This window comes from Ascidiella aspersa, chromosome 3 (assembly GCF_963924565.1).
Source record: "Ascidiella aspersa chromosome 3, kaAscAspe10.2, whole genome shotgun sequence".
NCBI classification, from domain to species: domain Eukaryota; kingdom Metazoa; phylum Chordata; class Ascidiacea; order Phlebobranchia; family Ascidiidae; genus Ascidiella; species Ascidiella aspersa.
The window spans coordinates 6,291,493-6,297,823 of record NC_139449.1 but is presented as its reverse complement, the minus strand read 5'-3'; positions in this window follow the sequence as shown (position 1 = coordinate 6,297,823).

Sequence of the window (6,331 nt, the reverse complement as noted above, 5' to 3'; positions counted from 1 at the left end):
CTTTCTTATTCCTATAAATCTAAGAAATCCTTACAAAACTAAAACATTTTTAAAGGCAAGATATCAATTGCTATACAAAATTATGATTAGCAAGAAACAAAAAACAAAAACGAAAATTATGTTCCACTAAGCTTAAACGGGTTTTACTTGATAAGACATTTATCCAAATATCCATTTCATAACATTTTCGTTTCGTGATTTCATTGAAGAATATTTCGAAATTATTTGAAATACTCAGCACGTAATTGGAATAGCCAACAAAGAGTTTCAACACCATTGCACACTTTCCAAATCTTAAAGATTCTCATAAGGTTCCTTAAATCTTGCTCACACAAACTAGGTTTTCGACCTTGTACGGCAAGAGATTGTTTGTTCAAGAGCCATGCTAATTAACTTAGCTATCGGAAACAGTTTAACATATTAAATATACAATGAATTTACATATGCCGTATATAGGCCCTTTGTTTATATTTTACAGGTTATATGGTAAGGATGGCTAAACTTATAACAAGCTTACCGACAGTCGATTTCCTAAAACGACTGTATGCAAAGTTAGAAGGTTTTAGGATCTTAATTTGCACAGCAGGGGTTGATCTATACAAGTGGTGGTACAACACCGAATTAGCAAATTGTACTATATTTGCATTAGCAATAACAGTCACGACAAGTTGAATGATATGATTTCCGACAACTATATAAACAACTTCGTTTTCGAAGACTGGACAGTTTGTCTTTACAGTACTTCTCAACGAAAAAGACAGAGATATCGATAATGTGGATTTTAGTGCTGGTGTGAAGCCTTGGCCCTATCGAAGGTCAGCCTAACAAGAGTGGTAATCGGTCACTCTTAACTACGAACCACCTTTTTACCTCTTTAAATATGTGTATTCATTTACTGTTAAAGCTAGCACTTAGAGCATATTCATTAGACTCTCCTGTCTTGGTCAAAATCAGCCATTTATAAGTTTTGTTCTAACGGCTTCGTTGATAGAATGCTCGCGCCAAACATTTATTGAAACGGGCATCAACCATAAGTTAAATGCAAAACTGCTGTGCTGAGACCACCCATACCAAAATGCTTACCCCAACCCTAACCCATGTCTTTTACCTTTTAAAAATTGTATAACCGCTGGGCGAAAAATCAAACCCAATGTCTTGGTAAAAACAGCGTTTACTTAAAAAGGAGTTTAATTAAGAGACATCATACATCCAATGTAATAACAAATAACCGTACATGCATTATTAGTTATTCAAACCGGTTATCGAACTTTGATAGACGCACTTCCGGCCACCGAAGTACTTTTATTCGGCAACTCATAAGCAGAAATAAAATGACGCAACAACATCAATATATTTAAAATTCAGTAAATAAGTGTATCTACTGCTCGTCGTTACAACCAAAGAAAAAAGATTTTAACCCGGCTTGATAAAAATGACTTCATCATTCTCTAGTTGCTCTTTTGAATGTTCGGTAATTCTGAAACGTCTTTCCGCTCACAGTAGTTTGAGCCAACTTTGGAGCCTCGCAAATGGTTCACTTTGATTAGCGGGCGAGATAATCAAACAAAGTCGTCGATCTGAGGAAGCTTTTAGGCTTGTCCATTTGACACATCAAATAAAAATAAAAATACGTCAATTTCCAATTCGATTTTAATGAGATATTTTCGGAAATTGTTAACAACGAGGCAAAAGGAAAATCTTGTCTAAATTCGGACGTCTAATTTCCTCCCTTATAGTTATCATTAGCAACAGCAGTTGATATTAACCCACTGATTTCAACCGAAATGGCTTTGTCAGCAAAGTTTATAAAGGAAGTAGGCCTACTTCTAAAAATGATGTTCGATACAATTTTTTTAACCTTTTTAGTTTAGGATCCAAACCCTGAAATTTGTGCGGCCCCCCTGCTTTGTTTGGTTATAATAAATATTTTGACAGATTGTATATAATAGGTTCTTAGTGTGACTACTGAATCTTAACTAAATTTTGTACTGTGATTAACTTGAACTGTCTTCTACATTTGTAGGGGATTGCGAATGTTTCAAGGAAGCTTAAGCGGTCTACCATATGATAAAACGTTTTAACATCTAAAAAAATAGTTTACGTCGAAGTGTCAACGATTCACTTTTTGCAGAACCCCTCTGTATAAAACTCAGAATTTATAAATTTGTAAGGATCATTTTACTATGATACCTTACATCACGCCTACCGAACATTATTTGCACCCATAATCTCATATGGAAACCATTTTACACCTTTTTTCAATTATGTAAGCGAAAAGTAACATCAATGTTGGGTCAAGCTAATAATTGGCTCAAATAACATATGATGACATGGGCTGTTTTGGTTAAAAGAATTCTGAAACTTGGTGTGAAACTAAAGAAGTCTTGGTGTGAAACTAAAAATAACTAGATGCAAACGATACGGATCATTCAACTTACACAAATTTGGAAAATGCTTATTCCAAAAAATAAAGTAGCCCATATGAATTCCCTAATTAGTGAAGACATTTTGCATTCGATTATGGAGTTCGAACTCCACTGCAGGCTAGTTGTTTGTCTACCCTGCCTTGCTTTCATCATTCAACGACAGATTCGATGAGTCTGCAATAGCTTTTCGGTGTACCAATAATATCGTTGGTCAAAATGCAGCTTCAGGAGGGCACAGCATCATAGTTTTTAACACATTAACACGTGTGCATCTTTCATTGATTGTTTCTTTATGTATATTGTTTTGTTTTAACGGGTTCCTACAATTATTTTTTCATGTGATACGTTACAGCTCTTGTATTGTTTGGAAAGTACAACTACGGTGTCGAGATGATCCAGTTTTTATGAACAGATTTTGTCCTGTTACATGCCAAGTTTGCCCACGTGAGTATATATAACTCCGTATTTTTATCAATTTTATTTTTTACCAAAACATGTCATAGTTCGTAGTTAAAACATTAATTTATTTTGGATACGGATCTATTTTAAAACACACCATATCCATTTAAATCAGCGGTTCCCAAACTTTTCTAAAAATTTTGCCTGGTGGACCCGTTGCAATTATTTTGATACTTCGCGGCCCTATAAAAATTCAAGGGTCAGTTGACCCATGTTTCTTGTACACTAGTGCAGTCACGATTCTTTCTAAATCTAATATAACAACCTTCTGACTAAGGCGAACGATTTGCTGATAGCAGGTTGTACAGTATAATAGATGCTTTATGATGTCACAATAGACATCAGAAACGACGCTATATGATCGAATAATAAAACATCTAACTAAAGACAATAATGATGACAGATAATGTTTAAAAAGATTCGTTGAAGTCTAATGTCGAAATACTTAAAGACTAATTCTCCTTGCGGACCCTCTGAAAGTGCTATACGGACCCCATTTGGTTTGCGGACCCCAGTTTGGGAACCGCTGATTTAAATCATTGCGAAAACTGTTGAAATAATAAATATTGTAAACGCCCGGTAGCATTTTGAGAACGAAACTCATTTTTTTACCTAAATTTGTATGCAACCTGGTTGCAATATTTTACTTGTGTGCCATATTGGAAATTATACAGAAACAACACATAACTTAAGTGAGCTTAATTTATTCCCAGCGCAAACAATCACCAAGTCTTGCAAGGATGACTGTCTGTCCCGGAACAACTTTGGAATAAAGTTAGTTTTACTAAATCTAGTTTAAATATCATTTCTAACAGATCGGTATCCCGTCACCGTTTATTATATTTTGGCGTGACATACAACAAAACCTAACTTTCGAAATGAGAGAATCTCAATTTGTTAACCAAAGCAACAATGCGAATTTTAATTAATAATAAGACAGTTATTGTTAGATGATTTCGACATAAATAAACCTGAAAAACCATTGTATAAATAACCTAAAAAACCATTGATGCATAGTTTATGATTGTTGAAATAAGGCGATTCAATAGCTTGATTTGACTTTTAGTGCAGCTAAGTCGCTCTATACATGTTTTGACTTTTGGCTTGACCTAAATTATTAATAATTTAGAGCTATTTTTTTACACAGCAATTTGCGTCATATATTTTAAGATTTTCGTTTTTAACATACGTACTCTTATCTTAAGATTTTCTAAGGCCTCGGCGAGTATTTCGTTGTATGAAATATTGCTTGGGGTCCGACGAGTTTGCCTTTTTTAGAAGTTTATAGTTTTATTTTGATGTAAATGACTTAATTTGGATTTGACTTGCGGGAGCAATAACTTGAAGTTGAAGTTGACATACTATATTATTTTCCAAACCACCCGACTTGGACTTAAAGCATGTCAAAATGACTTGTGTACAACCCTGACTTTTACCTGGACGTTTATTGAAATACTTTGTCGACAGTGACTGCGTTGTCTGGAAACGTGCGGGATTGTGCATTAGCAAACCAAACTTCATGAAAAAACATTGTGCACGAACTTGCAATTTCTGCTACGGTAAGTGAATTTTTATAAATTATGTTTGCGTTTTGCAGAAGAATATTCTAACGAGGTGTTTATTTGACGTTTGGCCAAATTTTTCGGCAGCTTTGCCGAGCGGTTAATTTCTGTAAATACAAAAGTCGGTTTCAAGATACTTGTATATCACATTGAAGACTGTTTGTGTACGTTTTTCTACCATGAATACTGCTTATTTTTCAGATGCAACTTTCTAGGCCTGGGCAACATTCAAGAAAATAGATTGATACAACTCCTAAGTGGCCTATCAATTGTAGAACATTTTAACATCCGAATCTGTCAACAAAACGTAAACACATAAAAACCTGACTTTACAAATTTGTGTTAACCAAACTATTGACTCAATAAGAAGTAAAAATGAAATTATTGGTCGCTTACAGTGTTATTTGTACCCTATATTTATACAGAATAGGTCGTGTTTTTCATGTAATAAATTATTCAGAGCAAGCCATGATGTCTCGTTATTGGGGTGTGGAAAAATTTTGACTTTGTTTGATTAACAAAATATTATATAGGCTAAACAATTGGAATAGGCCGAAAATTAATTTTGCTATTATGCTTATATTCCATAGATTAATAGAAAAATGGTAAATCGAAAAAACATATATGTGAGTTGCTTATATTTAAATTTTAAATCTAGTATAATTACAGAAATAATTTCTTGTGCATACATTTTTCTTTCAACGCACATTTTTCACCCACAGGTGCTATAAAGAAACGAGTCTCGAGAGTGGTTCATTTTATTATAGCGGAATAACACAATTAAACACTTGGTCTTAGGAAGCTTTTATACTTGGCCATTTGACACAACTAATAAGAGTCTAGGTTTTTATATTTCCGCTGTGATCTTAATAAGACGGTTTAGGATATTGAGTGGATCTTTTTCTGTCACTAAGGTTATGGTATAAGAATATATCGTTAGTCAACGGTCTGACATCGACCGTTTTAGTGTCGACGTTTGGGCGCCCTAGTTTAAACGGCGCCGTTACGGCGCTGCTGCTCTTTTAGCACCGGATTGTCGAGCCCTGTTTTGGGTTAGTTATGAGTAACGGATGGGGTAAGAAAACGAGTTACGTCTGAAATTATTAGGGGAGTTATTGATAAACTTAGCGGTTGTGGTTGCGGTTGTGTAGCATTTTGTATAGGCAGGATTATTGCCGTTTAGGTCTTATTTTCGGCATAATTAGGACGTTCCGATTTATAATTTAGAACGAATATTAGGAATTAGTATTTATGGTGATGTTGTACTTATTTCAATTTTATGACTGGAGTCCAATTTAGGTGGCCTATTTGCAAGGTTTTGTTAAAAGGCGCTAGTTTTGTCACAAAAACCAAGTAACAACACAACAGCCATTAATGCTTTAAATATGATGTTGTGTCGAGAAGGTAAATTGGACCAGGCAGTATTCCTGTTGTGGACAACACGCTATAAAAAATACTATACATTGATTGTTTTGTTCAATAATCTCCTGTTTAGAAATTAAACAAAATTTAAATTAAAGTTTATGTTTCATGTTGGAAATCAAACCAAACAAATTTTCGGCGCAGGTTTTAATTAGACCTACCTTTAAATAATAAATTATATAGCAGCTGATCTTTTGTTCACATTTTCTATCACTATAAAGTTATTATTTTGCAACTGCTGTTGGAAATCAGCCCAAATTTGGACCAAAATGAATTTGCCAGCAAAGATTATAAAGGAAGTACTTGTAAAACGCAATGGTGTTGAAGTTTTACCTGGCCTGGTTTGCAAAGTTTTGAACGAAACGCATTTGCCACAAGTTCACAAAATTCTTGCAAGTGATTACGTCAACAATCCGGTGGCCGAAATCTTTAGGTTACCTAAAAACAGAACACAACATGCAG